This window comes from Molothrus ater, chromosome 3 (genome assembly GCF_012460135.2).
Source record: "Molothrus ater isolate BHLD 08-10-18 breed brown headed cowbird chromosome 3, BPBGC_Mater_1.1, whole genome shotgun sequence".
Lineage (NCBI taxonomy): Eukaryota > Metazoa > Chordata > Aves > Passeriformes > Icteridae > Molothrus > Molothrus ater.
In genome coordinates, this window is record NC_050480.2 from 93,903,393 (window position 1) to 93,919,233 (window position 15,841).

A 15,841-nucleotide genomic window follows, 5' to 3' on the forward strand; every position below is an offset into this window, starting at 1 on the left:
TGTGCAGAGATGCACAGTCTAATTAGTGAAGTATATGACCTATTGCCCTAGTGCCCTACTAATATCCAAGACCTGTTCTGTATGGTCTGATAACTTCCATAAGTTGTATCAAGAACCTCAAGACATCATCTGACTAGGGGGCTTATTCTGAATCAGTGAGCCTGTATGGAAGCTTTCCTAACCCTAAACAGATGTAATGCTTTCTCCATCTTCTTTCCCCAGAAGGGTGCTAAGTCGTGCATTCTCATTCTCATTCTCATTCCTGCAGCATCTCCAGCAGCAGTGGAGATTAGAAATACTGAGTTTTATATTTGCATCATTTCAGTTTTCATTTCTTTTTAAGGCTTGTATGTGAAGAAATCTTAAGGCAGAAGTAAAAATATCCAGGGGGTGCAAATATCCAGACAAAGCGTTCCTGTGAAATTTGCCAAGGCCTGTGCAAATGTGAGGGCAGAGAAATGCAAAATGTGTAATTCACCACATATTTGTAAGGTACTTGAGTAGGTGCCTGACTATAATACTGTGTTACCATAGTTAGTATTTCAACTAACTTTTTAAAAACTCATTAAGACATACCATTTTGGGTGTAAGACTATTATTAATGTCAACAAAGAAAATCTGGTGACCTAATTCACAAGACCAGCTAGTCAAAAAACCATATCAAATAACCCTGTGATTATGCCACTCACCTGGACCATGATAGACTTTTAATCCTTCTGTCAACTTGTTGGGATCTGAATCCACCTCTCAAAGGAGGCCTTCCTGGCCACATCACTGTTTCCTTGGGGTGTCAGTTCCCATTTTTCCTGGGAAAAATAGTTATAGTTTTACAAGTCATTTATATAATTTTGGATTATTTTCACCAAAGAGATGAAAATCTTCTTGTAGGTCAGGGCCTGAGTATTCAAATTTCCCAGACAGAGGAATTCACTGGTCCAGTCAGATCACTTGATTTTCTGAAAAAACAAAAAACTATGGTTGGTTTGGTGAATTGGGCCAAGATACAGTCCTTTCTATCCCCTGCTTTTCTTAAAATGACAAAAATGGAAATGAAATGACTGATCTGAAACAAACAAATGTTTCACTGAAATCCACATGAAACACTTTTTCACTTGAACGAGAGAAAAAGAATAAGCTTTCTTAAATATATTTTAAAATTTTTGGTTAAGCTCTGAAACTGAAAAATCAATTACACAGCTTTGTTATGCAGTCGCTTATGTTAGGGAATGATTAATAGTAACATGTAATGCCTTAATGAGGGAAGATAAAGAAATGAGCAGAAAATGACACTAAATTATAGCAGAATGACATCAATGTTTTTCTGATGATAGCAATTATGTCATAGCTGAAAAAGTATCTCTTGGTGATAAGTACATATATCATAGAATGAAAGTTCCTGTACAATTCCATTTAAAAAGTTCATTTTCAGAGGAACCAGAAAGGGATGGATATGTTCTCTTTCATCATTTAAATGTCAGGCTTTTCCTAGATGATTTAACTCGTTTTAAAATGATACATAGCTGTCAACATTTTTTCATTTTGAAAATTACTGCCTGGGACACAGCCGTGGTTTCCAAAAGCAGCAGGGGCAGAGCTGTGTTTGTCACAGTGAAAGGCAGTGTGGAGAACAGCTCATGTGACACTGGCACAGCTCATCCTGCAGTGGAGGAGAGTCTGTCCTGCTTTCACTGCCTCGTGTCCCCACCTGACAGAACCAGTGCTGCCGCTCCAACTCGCTTTCAGTGACGAGACCATTGCCTCGTGCCCACCATTAGCTCATCCAAGCTTTCTACATCCATCTTCTTCAGGTCTTAGGAAATAATTAATCCTGTGCTGGATTTTTATGAGCACAAAGCTGGCATTGCTGCAACTCCTTTGAAGTCAGTAGAGCTCTTCTTGATTAATGGGATTAATAGAATCAGAGTAGGAATTCCAAAAGGCGTGAATGCTTGTACCTGTAGAAGTCTATACATGCACATATAAATGTATTATGTACAGCAGTTTGTTGGGTGGAATTGCAGTTTCTGCATGGGAGTCTGCAATCCAGAAAATTAACTTGTCAGCAATACATATTTCCTGTAAAATAATATTTTTATATAACTTATATAAGCATTTTGGTTCATCATAGCAATTGTAATAACAATAACAACAACAACAATAAAGCATAATAGTAACAATAACAATAACAACAATAATAATTATAACAACAGCAATGATAATAGCAATAGTTTTAATGCCTATGATTTTTTACATAATGTAATTTCCACTGCCAAATTATGCCTTTGTGTTCTGCATTCATTTTGGTCAGTATTGCCTATTGATTCCACCAAGGAGGCTGTAAGCTTTTGCCTCCTTGTGCATGAGGCATCATCTGCACTTATGTCAATAGAAGCTTTTAAAAAATAATAGTGATTTGTAAGTGAGGATGTCCAGTGGAAGTCAACAGCTAGTGACTGAATAACTGACTAGAGAGCAACAAGGCCAGATTGTTTAAGCCCTGCAGTTATTCAGAGGGCAATACAGACATGGAAGAAAGAAATTTGAAGACCAAGGCAAGCACAGCACCTTCTAATTCCCACTTACTGTATGAAACTGGCACACTTTCTCCTTGCTTGCTCTCCATCTCAGAACCTGAGTTTTCCCTGTCCTTTTTTTAAGTTGTTCATATACTCAACAGGCTACAGTCAGGACATGATCTTGGAAAGGGGTAGTGCAAACTAGAAGTATTTCAGACTGAGGAGAGAAGTAAAGCCACACATGCTGTTTTTGTGGCAAGGGATGCACAGGGGCTGGTGCAAGTAAGAGTTTCTTCGAATGGAAGCACTGACAGGTCCTGTTCTTGTGCAAGGGCTGTCATCAGCCCGTGTCTCTCTTGTCCTCAGAACAAAGGCTTTTAAAGACATGTATTTCATAAGGTCCAAATAACTTCAGGTGAAGAATGATGCTCAGTTCAGGCAAGATCACAGGACTACCAAGGATGTGCAACAGCAAATCTGGGCAACCAAAATACAGATCTGCTCAAAAATCAGATGCCTGTGACCATTCATATTTATATGTGTACTGGTTCTGTATTCTTGTTTTGGGCTTGGGTGGGAGTTTTTTTGTTTTTGTTGTTTGTTTTCTTTAAGTTTTCCTTTTAAAATTCTTCATCGATTTCATTCCAGATATTTATGGGAGTCTTTTTTGAATTCTGCTCTAAGGAACTAGAAGTAAGAGGGTAAAATAGCAGGCTCAAACCTCGGGTGAGTCTAGGCCCTTTGTGTTGGCTGGGGAGGGGAGCTGTGAGGAAAGACTCGTCTCCAATTGTCTCTCAATAGACACAAATCTAATGCAATCAGCAAACCTTAGAATTGCATGAGCTGTAGTAAACAGCTATGTGGTAATCCAAAAGCTTTGTTTAGGTGTAGGGGGGTTTATTTGGTGGTTTTGCAGAGTTGTAATGGATTTGTTGTTTTTTGTTTTTTGGTTTTTGTTTTTGTTTGTTTTGTTTTGTTTTTTGTTTGTTTGTTTGGTTGGTTGGTTTTTGTCTGTTTTGTTTTGTTTTGAGGGGAGAAGTGCCTATTTATGCTGCACCTCCAGAACACAGGCAAAAAGCAGTAGCAAAGGTGGGACTGTGGGATGGATGTGGTGGAATGTGTGTGGACTTTTGTGTTCAGGGCAAGAACTGAGAGTCCTGGCATCAAAAGTAATGGAAATACCTTCACAACCTTTCAGACTGAGAGCTGGCACATGGCATATTAGGATGTGGTGTGACAGCCAGGATTACTCTATGCTGATGTTGTTAAAATCTATTGGTACCTCTCTAGATCATAAAAGCAGCTGCTGGCTGCTCTTTTACAGCATTTGAAAATTTTTCTGAGGATTCATTATTTGCTAAATCATTGATAATATGACACTCACAAGGAAGTAATTCAAAATCAAGAAGGAATCTTCATTAGATTATTTTTCTCTGCTTTTATAGGTGTGTACTGTATTATTCTTAGGTCACTGTGACCAAGGTGGCTGAATATGCTATGGACAAGTGCACGCAAAGGCTGCATTTCTGAAAAAGTCTGAGACCCTGCATTGAGTTTTTATATTGACTCCACTTGAACAGATACTTGCTCTCAAGCTGCATTGCTGTTGTACAGCTGTGTGAGCTTCTCCATGCTTGACTAGCCCAGCGTGTGCAATTGCATGCAAAAACGATGACAATATTAAGGATGCTATTTCCTAAATCCAGATTTTAAATTTTGTCACTCTTTCATTTTTTTTGGCACACTTTCCAATGTTGGTGACCCTCTCGTGGTGACTCCAGACACAAACCATCACTTGTATGGTTTGATGTGAAAATGAAGCAGGAATTCTTTTGATTCTGTTTTCTCTCATTTTCTCTGCCCACTAGTTTTACTCACTCTATCAAATACTGTATTCCAGTGGTGTTTCAAATGTGGAGCAGTGAGGTAGACAACCTTTAGTTTTAGGTGTAGGACCCAGGTGACTTTCAACTCCAGTGGGTTACTGGGTTACCTTGCTTGAAGGAAGGGTCAGTGGGAAGAAACACAAAGGAAAAGAATGTCCAGAAAAGATCAGTAGGAGTGAGAGCAATGGGGCAAGAACTGAACTGATGGATCTGGATTGTAAAAAAAGAGGAATAGCAAAGAGACAGGTGTAGGCCAACAAAACGAAAGCAACAGAAAGGAGAAAATCAATCAGGATTAATTTCACATCCTAGACCCAGCTGGAGCAAAAGAAGCCAAGACACTCCCAGAAGACTAATTCTCTCTGGGTAAACTAAGAATAGGCATGGTTCTCCCTGCTTTTAAAGTCTTGAGCTCACTCTTCCACCTGATGTTTCCCCATGAACACCTAGCACCTCAAAAGCAAGTAACTTAGGAGAACAAGGGTGGAGCCCAGAGCAGGCAGACAGCGTTGGTGAGGGGCTCTGATAGAGCACAGGCAGGTGAAGCAGCCGGCACTCACAATGGTGGGTGCACAGAGGGCAGCAAGTGGCAGCCTGCCAAGTGTCCCTGTCTAAGCTCCAGGACACCTTTGCCCTTGGCTCCCAAGATGCTCTTGTTGAAGGGCCACAAGAGGCTTCTATGAGACTCCTGGTGCTTATTCCCAAAACATGACCAAATCATACTATGAAGCAATAACCGTGACACAGGCAGGTCCTGCTTCAGCTGTAATCACTTTTACTTAAACTAATTCCAGCAGTATAGGAGATGCTGAGCTTTCCAGCTATCAGAAGGTTACACACAAGTGCTAAGAAAGCAGAAAACCAAAAGGAAGGGGGTAGAGTGCAACAGGAAAAAAAAAAAAAGCACCAGAAATGCTTTTGTTAAACTTTTGAATCATACTTTGACAAAAGGCAGCAGATCCCAACATAAGGTGATTTTCATGCTGTAATAAACAGAAAAATAATTTAAAACCTAGGCAGCATGACTTATTCTGAAAGATCTGAGGGGTAATAAAAAAACCTGTCTGCACACAGTTTCTTTAACAGCTGCATGGAACAACCTGTTTTAAATAACAAAGGTGAACAAAGCCAGTTGTCAGGGCAGCTCACTAAATGAAGTTTTTTAATGTGAATGACGTATTCCATATAAAGTGTATTGCCTGAGATACAACAGCACAGAGTCCAACTTGAAGTATTTTTCTCTGGCTTTTCCTACAAAGTCATGTTTCAAGAATTTATTGCATTTATCTTCACTATTTATTTCTCTTCTCCAAATGGATCACCTTGCTCATTATATCTTCAGCAGCAAATTAAAATCAGGCCTCTTCCCTCCCTAAATATTCAAAATTTTATTGTTCTATCAAGATGACACTCAATCAGTTTGTATCTGTTGCACTCAGAGCAGACAACTGTAAGCAGAAAGTGGAGGTCAGGTCTGACTTACGAAATGAGTTTGACTTAACCAAGAGAAGGGAAAAAAAAAAGAAAAACAAAATAGTGATGGAAGATTTTCGCTGCTTTGAAGCTTTTGTGAACAAAAAATAAAAAAGTCTGGCAAGCACACAGTGTACCTTTTCATGTATGTAAGTAAACACAAATTTAGGAAAAGCTTTGCTTTGCACAAACAGAAATTTTTGGGCTTTTTGTAACATGCTCGAGAACTTGGAGAGAGTTACAAGCTCTCTGCCCTCACTATAAATGTTCCATGTGTGTCTGCACTGAAGGTAAAGAGGCAACTGAGAGCAGGGACAGTCTGCTGGGAAGGTTACAAAGCTCTCTTTACAGAGAATTTTATAATCAGGCAATAATTTGTTACAAGTCTCTGAGATCCACAAGAGGAATCTATTGCTGTGCATAGTTAGGAAATTTTTAAAGAAAGCAGCTTATCAAAGAAATGTGCAGTCTATTAGCACATCATTCAATTTTCATTTATTTCCAATTCCATCTTTTGCTTCCCAGTTACTCTTCTCTGTAGTAGGCAATCATGCCAGATGCAAAGTATCATTTCTGATTTTCAAGATGAGTTGAAATTTGGGATTCCTATCTATTGCCTCTGCTGCTTTTATTTCTTGTTGTTTTTCTTATCTGCTCTCACAATGTTGTAAATGCTACTTTACTCAGGAATGCATTTCTCGAACTACTTCATCCCAATGGATGTGTGAACAAAAAAATTCATGAGCAAGTTAAATTTTCCCAGCCTTTGAAGTGACCTAAAGTTGAGGTACTCTTGAGAAATAACAACTTATGAAGTACCTTTCTATTTTTATATAGACACATAATGTGATTTCTAAGCAGTAAAAGAAAAGCTGTAAATATTAAAGGCCTGCTTGGCCTTAGCTGTGACATCCTACCTGATATTCCCTGTAGGTCAGGTGCCAGTGTAGTGATGGGTACTCAGAGTAGTTGAAATGGTGATGGGCGAATCCTTTAATTGTGAAATCTCATGGTGGTACAGACTTAACCAGTGCAGGTACGTAGGCTCACTACTACTACACTGCACTTTCTCTGACATCCTCTTGACATCCCTGACCTTTCTGCTCAGAGCTGAGACTATGAAAACACAGATGAGGGAAGATGTGTCTCTTGCAGTGCCAGCCTGGCCCAAGCGTGGCAACCCAGACGAAAGGACAGCCAGAGCAGACACCAGAGGACACCTAGAAGGGTTGTTGATCTGGGAGGGTTAGCAATGGAGTGCAGAGGTGAGGAGAGCCTGGGACTCAGCAGCGGGTGCAGTGGGACTGGGATAGCTGTGCAATGAGCTCCAAGCCCAGAGCCAGCTGGGATGGGGTGTGTGAGCAGAGATCCTCCTGCCGAGCCAGCAGCCCGGTGGAGCACAGCCTTGCTCCTGGCTGCTGATCACAGCCAAACCCATCTGTCAGCAGATAGTTTTGAAACTTGCTTGCAAAGTGCTCCATGCCTTTCTAGTATCAAACTGCCTCGAGGCTGACACCCTGCTATTGCTATAAATTATTTTGTTAACTTAGAGTGCAGACTTTTATGCAGGCCATACAAAAGATCTAAGCTCTTTTGATGAACTATTAAAGTGCCTGTATAATGCCACATCATTACATTTCAATGGTCAATATCTTAGTGTTTGCCATTGTGTATGCAATTTCCTCTTTTAAAAGAATGTTTAGCTCTACCAAACAATGGGATTGCAAGGGACACAGTAAATAGAGTAAGCAGATCATTGGTCTGCTCAATGCATGTGATCATTTGTAATTGCACAATCAAACACATTTTGTACAGAAACCTTTCCTCTGACACTGGAAAAACAGAAACATACCAAGATGCATCAGCTTTGCACACAGGAAGCAACAATCTCTCTATAGGACCCCAGCTTCATCTTTTGGAAAGTATTTAGTAAATGAGGTAAAGGAAATTGAAATGGGAGAGAATGATTAAGACTTGTTTAGATTTCCCTGGAAAATGTGACTTCATTGTTGTGTTGGTGTGACAGATTTCCTACATGGGCCTCGTAAAGTCATGTGCAGCTAATTTACATGGATTGTGAATGTTTTTCACTCTAAGAATGGTTCTCATTTTGGGGAGCATACTGGATCTGGGCTCAGATGTGCAGGAGTCTGGAGCATCTATTCCTGGGAACAGGCAAAATCACAGGGATTGTGATCTGCATGCACCACCCACTCTGCTGCACTCTGAAACCCACACCCAATGTACCCCAGAGCAGGTGTTCCAAGGAAAATCTTGGTCCTTTTGTACTTATACCTCCCACCCAGAAATTAATAATTCTGTTCTCAGCAGAGTTTGAAGAGTTTGAACATCTTGAATAAAACACATAAATCCAGTCTCTAAGCACCTGCTTTTCAAATGAGCTCTGTCCAGTCTATGCGCTGAATGAGAGTCCTAATGAAAAATAATAAAAGATCATTAAATTAGACAGTTTCTCAAAAATGTAAACTCACATCCATTTTTAGTGGATAATAATATTTGAAATATTTGAAATTCTATGTTTTCAGTGCTTGTGGTTCTTGAACTCTTTCTAAGAAAAGCAGAATGTGAATGGGAAGGGAAAGAGGAAAGCAAAGGCATAAGAGAAAGGGAAAGGGAAGGGAAGGGAAAGGGAAGGGAAGGGAAGGGAAGGGAAGGGAAGGGAAGCCTTCTTCCTAGCTCCCCTCACAAAGCCTGAAAAAGTGACTGAGAGCAGTACAGGGAATCGTAAGGGAAACAGAAGGAATCCTCAAGTTCTTTTATGCTGTTTTGGGAACAAAAGGGCTGGTTTAGGACTTCTTTAAAGCAGGGAGCTAGCAGAATGGTGCTTTTCAGACCTCACCAGACTTGGTTAGGCTTGCTACTATGCATGGATTTTCAAAAACAAACACGCCCGTATACTAAATCCCCAGGGGATTTTCTTCATGTATTCATGCCTTTATCAGCCGATCTTAAGATCAGCCAGCGCGTATCAGCAGTAGTACTGCCACTTCAAACGCCGGCAAGACAAGAGGAAAGCAACAGGAACTTTTGTTGAGACAGCGGAATGAATCGGCAGCTGGGGCCGGGAAGCAGCAGCGCTTCGTGCATCCCAGTCCACTTAAGCAAAACCAGCTCCGAGGGGTTCTCTGCGATCAAATTATTATTTCTTAATCGTTCACCTATGAACTGTAGCCACAGAGAGCCCGGAGGGGCTGTCAATAATAAACCCCGGCAGAGGGGAGCCCGTGCTGCCCCGGCGCTGCCCCGGCCCGGCCGCTCCCGCCCCGCCCGCCCGGGCCGCAGCCTCACCTGGCAGCGGCGCCGCGGAGCCGGGCCCCGCTTCGCCCCCCTGGGGTTCTGCTTTGCTTGCTTAAAAAAAAAAAAGAAAGAAAAAAGTAGGTCTAGCCATAAGGTAAGATAACTATTTTTTCTTTTTTCTTATTTTAATTTTTAATTGTTTTTTAATTTGAGCGCCGCTAATTGCCGTGTGCATGCGCCATTGGCTGGCTCAGCGAGCGCACCGGGCAGTGGCGTAGGCGCGGGCGGGACGGAGCGGGGCTGCAGCGGGGCTGGAGCGCAGTGTGCGGGCAGCGGACGCGCCGGGATGCGCGGCGGCCCCGGCTCCAGACGGGCCGGACGGAGCAGGACAGCGCCGAGCGGCCGGGGCTGATGCAGCGTTGGGCTGGAGCCTTGGAAGGTGCACCTGGTGGGGCTGTGCTGTGCGGTTCCCCCTCCCGAAGCGCGCACCGAGGGGTCAGGGAAGGATAACCGCAGCCCGGAGACAGGTTTGGCAATTCTCATCTCTCAGCTGAACGCTGCTTCGCCTTCGCTCTTTCCCTTTCCCCTCCTCTAACCTCCGGAATGAATGAGGATGATACTGTTGTGCAGTCAGTCGGGTTTTGTTCTTAAAGATCTTTAGTGTTTTTCTTACGTGACCAATGTGCTGGAAGGGTGGGGGGACACTGAATTTAGTAAGTGTTCGTATTCCAAAATACTGCCTTCAGTCACTGCTCAGCTGGAGTAAGACACTTTAAACACAAATGAACTATTTCAGCAAACTGGATTTCAATTTTTCCAAAATCAGTGTTAGAAACAGAAGATAAACTGTTGTAGATTACAAGCAATGTGTCCTCCTAAGGAAGAAATCATTTCCTTTACTTTCAGTGTATTTTAGAAACTATCATGTAGATTCTAAAGCAAGAATATTAATTTTTTGTTATATAGTTTGATACAATCACTTTCCAAAGTTAATTCACTTCTTCAGTAATGACGAGCATGCACTTTTTTACACTTTGAGTTTGTACATTAGGTAGCCACAAAAAATTGTCTTTAGGTTTACTAGAACACTTTTAAACAAGCTTGTGTTTGTTTTCAGAGTTGACCCTGTGATAAACTGAACAAGAAGTTGGAAAGTTCTGTAGTAAGGTCATTCAAACATTTTTCTCATTCCTTACCTTTAAAATGTAATGGATAGTAAGGAGAAAAGTAATACAGATGTGCTTTATTCTTTGTCTTGCCATGGGATCTGATCTCGTTTACATATTTCTTCTCCCAGCTGAGGTGGATGCATGGGAAGTATTGAAGCTGATGATTCGAAAGGGTGACCTAATCACCTAATTTAAGTCTTAGGCCCTATTGTTTTGTTTCCTAGAGAGCCTGACCACCTTTTGGCTCTCTTTGACTTCAGCTCAAGCTGTAAGTACTCAGAACTAGCAAAATTCAGCCTTTTGGGTATCTCAGCCTGGCCCCAAACACAGAAGCACTGGGAAATAGTCCTGACATGTGGAGGATTTCCCAGTGGCTGTAGAAATAATCTTCAAAATCAGCTGTTGTACATTAAACAGAAAAAAAAAAAAGGAACTCCTTTATTGAGTTAAACCATCTCTTGCTGGTTTTCATTGTCCTGGGATTACAGACTCTTGCATCACTTAATGGGCAGCAGCTTTCTAGCTACCACTAGGAAGTTGTCCAGTCTCTCTAACTCTGCATGTACAGTAGCAAATTTTGGGTTTGAAGTGGAAAGATGAGTTTGCAAAGACATTTGCTTTCCCAGTAGAAATTCCCTGGGGATTGCTGTGTGAGTGGCAGAGAAATGCTGTTGGCCCCTCAGGAGGAAGCAGCCTTCATCAGCACTCAGTCATCTGATCCTTAGAGTGACCAAGTCTTCATTAATGTATTTGCCTTAACCCCCACTTACTGGCCATCCGTGAAATGGGATAGAAGTCATTACACCCCATAGCAACAGACATTTGGAATGTAAATGGCAAAGTAAGGTACTACAGGAGTGGGAAGTCCCATGGCTTTGTGCTAGAGCAGCAATGAGAAAGTCTGTGGGTCTCCAGGCTGTGAATGAACTCAATAAGGTCCCCTAGAGACCTTACCTGCTTGACTCCTTTCCATCCTCTTTCTTCGAACTGCTGTTCTCTTACTGCCAGTTTTGATAGCAGGAGAAATAGCTCTCCACTTCTCCAGATTGCCCTCTATATTAGCCCCTCGTTTGAGTGCTTTATTAAACACTGGGAGACACCTTGGAAAGCTTGGCTTTGTTTGTTTGCTGAGCAGGGGGCTAAAACAGGCCAACACAGCTGAACTGTGGTGCTGAAGTGTTGATGTGTATGCACACCATGGGAGCAGCTTATGGCCTTTCAGGGCATCTGGCTTGCCCTGCTTTCCCAGGATTTCCTTGTGTAGGTGAGTGCCTATTTCTATGCTGGAGGTGGAAAAGGTTGTCTGAGTACCTGTGATGTTTTCTCATCTTGCTGGAAGTACAAACAGAAAGGGACATACACACACTGGTATGATTTTCAATAAATGTTTGGGGGGCTATTTGCTTTTGCATGCTCTGTTTTAAACACTTGGAAGTGGATGGTTTTTTTTGAGAGGAGCCATGACTAAAGAAATGAAGGCACATCACCAGAGGGATAGAGTTGTAGCTGTCAGCATCCCACTGCACTTCTGTTGATTGATTCATAGGTTGGAGGAGGGAAGGGGAAGCAGAAAGACTTCAGCACCAAACCTAAAGGCAGGAGGAGAGGGAGAGCCTGGTTATTGCCCATCCCCTCCTACATCTTCTGTGCTAGCTACTTCCAGTAACCATTCATGAGAGTTGTTAAAACCAATTCCATAGTTGTTCTTCCTTCTGTCCAATGTCTGCTTTCTCTGCAACTGAGATTGGTTGCTGAAAGTTTTCAGGCTCCTGCCTCCCCAGCACAGCTGCCAACAGAGCTCTCCTGCTGCCCCAGCACTGCCTGGTGTGGCTGTGAACAGCTGAGGCTGGTGGGATCCAGGAGAGGCAGCTCCCTGTGCAGCAGGAACCATGTCAGCTTGCAGCAGTAGCTTCTGTACTCCAGCATCCTGCACCATGCCAGTCAGGTCTTTCTTTATAGAACAGAATCGGAGCAGCAGCATCCTGGGGTGTTTGTTTGTAACTGAGGCAGTTAACAGTTGCACACAGTCATTGTACCCAAGGGTTTGCTGCTTATTTATACAGTACTGCAAGGGGCAATGTGCCTGCCTGGAGTACTGGACCTGTTCCTCAAATACTGTGGGGAGGACACATAGTAAGGAGAGGGAGAGACCACCAGGACCCCCATGGCAGCAATGACTGTGTATTCAGGTTGTGTATTCAGGGACTGACTCGGGCTGCAGGCTTTGCCATGGTACCTGTGGTAGCTCGTGGGAAAAGCGGTGCCACACAGACTGCAGCAGTGCTGTCCACAGGAGGGCAGGCAGTGTGGTCCCTCGCTGGGCAGGGACCTGGATCACATCTGTGTGCTTCATTCTGGGGACATTCAGCCAAACCCCTGAGACTCTTAGTGATGAATGCAGGTTGTCCAGTTGTATCCACACATTTCTCATTTCTATTTCTAAAAAAAATACAAACAAAGACACCACATGCAGGCTGGGGGGTATCAAATTGTTGGATTATCAGTGTTTTGGCTGTATCTAATGTTTCAGTACTAAAGGTTTTGTTTGTTTTGATTTTGATCCTGAATGCAGGTGCTTTCAGCCTCTTGACAATCCAGCGTGCAGTTGCTCTGGCTAACACATTGAAGACCAGGTGCTGGGAGTCTAAGGGCTTTTAGTGTTGTATAGGAGCCCCTGTAGATCGGTGTTACTTAGCAAACATTAGCAGCAGCAGTCAGATGAAAAGCCTGATAGCAGCAAATGTGCTGTGAGGGTCAAGAGGGGACAACTTCACCTTGCAGTCCTTCTGAAATTCCAGTTTAACCACTGAGATATGAAAGTTGTACAAAGATGGAAAAGCAGGAGCAAGCTTAAACTCAACTTTATTTTAGTCTCTAGAAGTAACACTGAAAAGGTGTAGATTTTCAATTACTTTGGCAATTAACACATATATTGGTGTGCTGCCTTCCAACTTCCCCACACACCCAGATTTTAGAAAAAGTTCCCATAGACATGAAAAACAGAAGTATTGATAAGTATCTTCTCTGAAAGTTGGCTTGTCATATCTAAGACATGTAGCTTCCCTGTGCTAAGGTGGAGGCAGGATGAAGTGCTGAATGTTGCTTTATTTTCCCAGAGGGGCCAAGCTGGTTATTCCCCACTGCTAGCACTCCTGCAAGGCAGTGACAGGGCTAACATGCTTTCTTCTCTTGCTCAGCCTCGTGACTGGCATTTTCTTGTCTTAGTTTAACAGGTATTTGCAATTTTTTTCAGTGGCTTTCTCGGCAGTATTCCCCTGTAGACTCTCAGGTAATCACATGGAACCGTGTATGGTCAGTGCATTATTTTGCACTCTGCTAAGCAGCCTAGCTGATGTGTATTCCCTGGAGCAATTGCTGGGTAAAAATCACATGTGCAGGCCTAGGAATTACAAATCAAAGACAGTTTTCTAAGCATCTCTAGGCATTTGGGTGTCAAGATTTTTTTTTTAAAGCAGTTCTCTGGGGTTTTTTAATTCATAGGGGTCACCTTAAAATTTTCCTGTGGGACAAGGGAGGCTGGAAATATGCTCCTGTGTTTGTGACTTTGGAAGATGTGTCATTTAGAGCACCACCAGGTTCGACTTCACTATTCTGTCATGGCAAACAGTATTTTTGTGGAAGGATACATACTATTCCTTAAAAAATGTAGCCTAGGGGAGATGAGGAAGAGTTCTTGGCTGAAACATTTGCATGAAGTACTGAGACAGAGCAGCCAGGGAATATATTGCATGCTAATAAAGTTCCCTCTTCAGTGTGAAAAGTGCATGCTTTGTGAGTGACAGTGGGTCTTTTTTTACCTTCTGACATTCTAACTTGACCAATAATGAGGAATCCACCAGCACGCCTTTTCAGTCCTTTCCAAAGAGCTGCCACAACTAAAGAGACTTTCTTTTGAGAATAATCTGTGACCCAGCAAGGTTGGCTGCAATGTTTGTTTGTTTTTCTCTCTACTGCTGGTTCCTCCTATTCTCTTACTCCCACATCCTATCTGAGTCTTGTTTTCAAATGCATTCTTCAGCCTTCTCCTTCCCTACCTACTGCATCCTGTGTTCTGCTTTCTGACTTCCTTCTCTTTCCTTAAAGCTTTTCTTTCCAGTTCCTTTTGATTCTAGTCCCCCAGGAACAAGGAATGAAACATTAACAGTTGCTGAGTACAGAGTTAATCTGGCTCTTGCTAGGAGTGTAGAGTTCAGGTGAGGGCTCTGGGAGACATCCTTTGTGTATGACATTGTGCCCCGGGGCCCTTGGCACCACTTCATTGCTGGAGTAGCAGAGAGGAATGTATATCTGTGCTCCACCTGCTGTCATCTACAATCCAACACGTAAGAGAAGAATATTGATGAAAGTTGATATTTGCTAAGATATGAATGTTCCAGTTACTGCAAGTTAATTACCAGGCATTAATTGCTCTGCTATTACCACCTGGATGTGCATCTCAGTTGTAAAAAGGAAGCTGAGAAGCCTCAGATTTAGGGTAAGCAAAGCAAGTGGATTTGAATTATCCTGTATCTTGACAGAGGATGTGGGAACTGTAGGTGCTGTGACAGTGGTTGGGAAAAAACTATTATTTCACAGTAACTTCAGTGTGCATACCTGTGTCTTTCTCAGTCAGACTGCTGCTTTTACAATAAGGCTCTTAGATTGGTTGGGATGCATCCCTGTGTTATCTGTACCTCTTTCAATTGAGGATCACCAGCCTCATAAATCTGTGCTTAGAACATGTGCAGGAACTTCCTATGTTAGTGTCAACAGATCCTGAAGATAAATCACAGGATCACAGGTATAAAATAGTTATCTTACTCCATGTTGCATGGCTACCACTGGGTAATGTATGCCTTTATTAGCTTTCTGAGGAGACACCTAATTTGGATATATGGCAAGTTTTTATAGTGTCTGAAAACGCAGATTTAGAGGCCATACAGAGATTTTTTTCATCACTTTCCAGATGAGGTCAGCTATAGCCAAAGGTTTGACTAGTTTGGTCCTTGTGGTTCACAACATCTACTAAATGAAATGTAGAGGAAGAAACCTTTTAGCATAATAGTGGAAAATTTATCTTCCTGCTAATTTCATATGCCTGTGATGCCCAGATGGTTATCAGTTGTGTGCTACAGTAATCTTCTGTCCTGCTGGTTTGTTTGTAACCAGGATTAGTCTGTTTATGTGTGGCTGCATATAACAATTAGTTTAATCTTTATCTTATTTTACATATTTTTCTGTATGCAAGACATAAAGAGGAATTCACCTTGTAATTTGATATAAATGGATTAGTGAGTAGATAATACCTGTCCTGTTGGGTTATTATAACATCATCCTAACAGAGAAATAAATGTAAGGAAATTAAAACCTGATGTATTTGTTACCTGTACATGTATAAAATCTTACTGTGTTTCATATTTCTAGATGATTTTATGTATTTTTCATTTAACTTCTGTAATTCAAACTACTTGGTTTGGGAATACAACTGTAGTAGGTAGTTATTTCTTGAAAATGAAATAGAACTTAATTATTAATGAAT

At 42.0% G+C, this 15,841-nt stretch overlaps 1 protein-coding gene across 3 annotated transcripts in view; it reads left to right on the plus strand.

Annotated features, from left to right (window-relative positions):
- FILIP1 (filamin A interacting protein 1) overlaps positions 1–15,841 on the plus strand; it is a 102,139-nt gene that overhangs the window by 68,582 nt on the left and 17,716 nt on the right. The window lies entirely within an intron of this gene.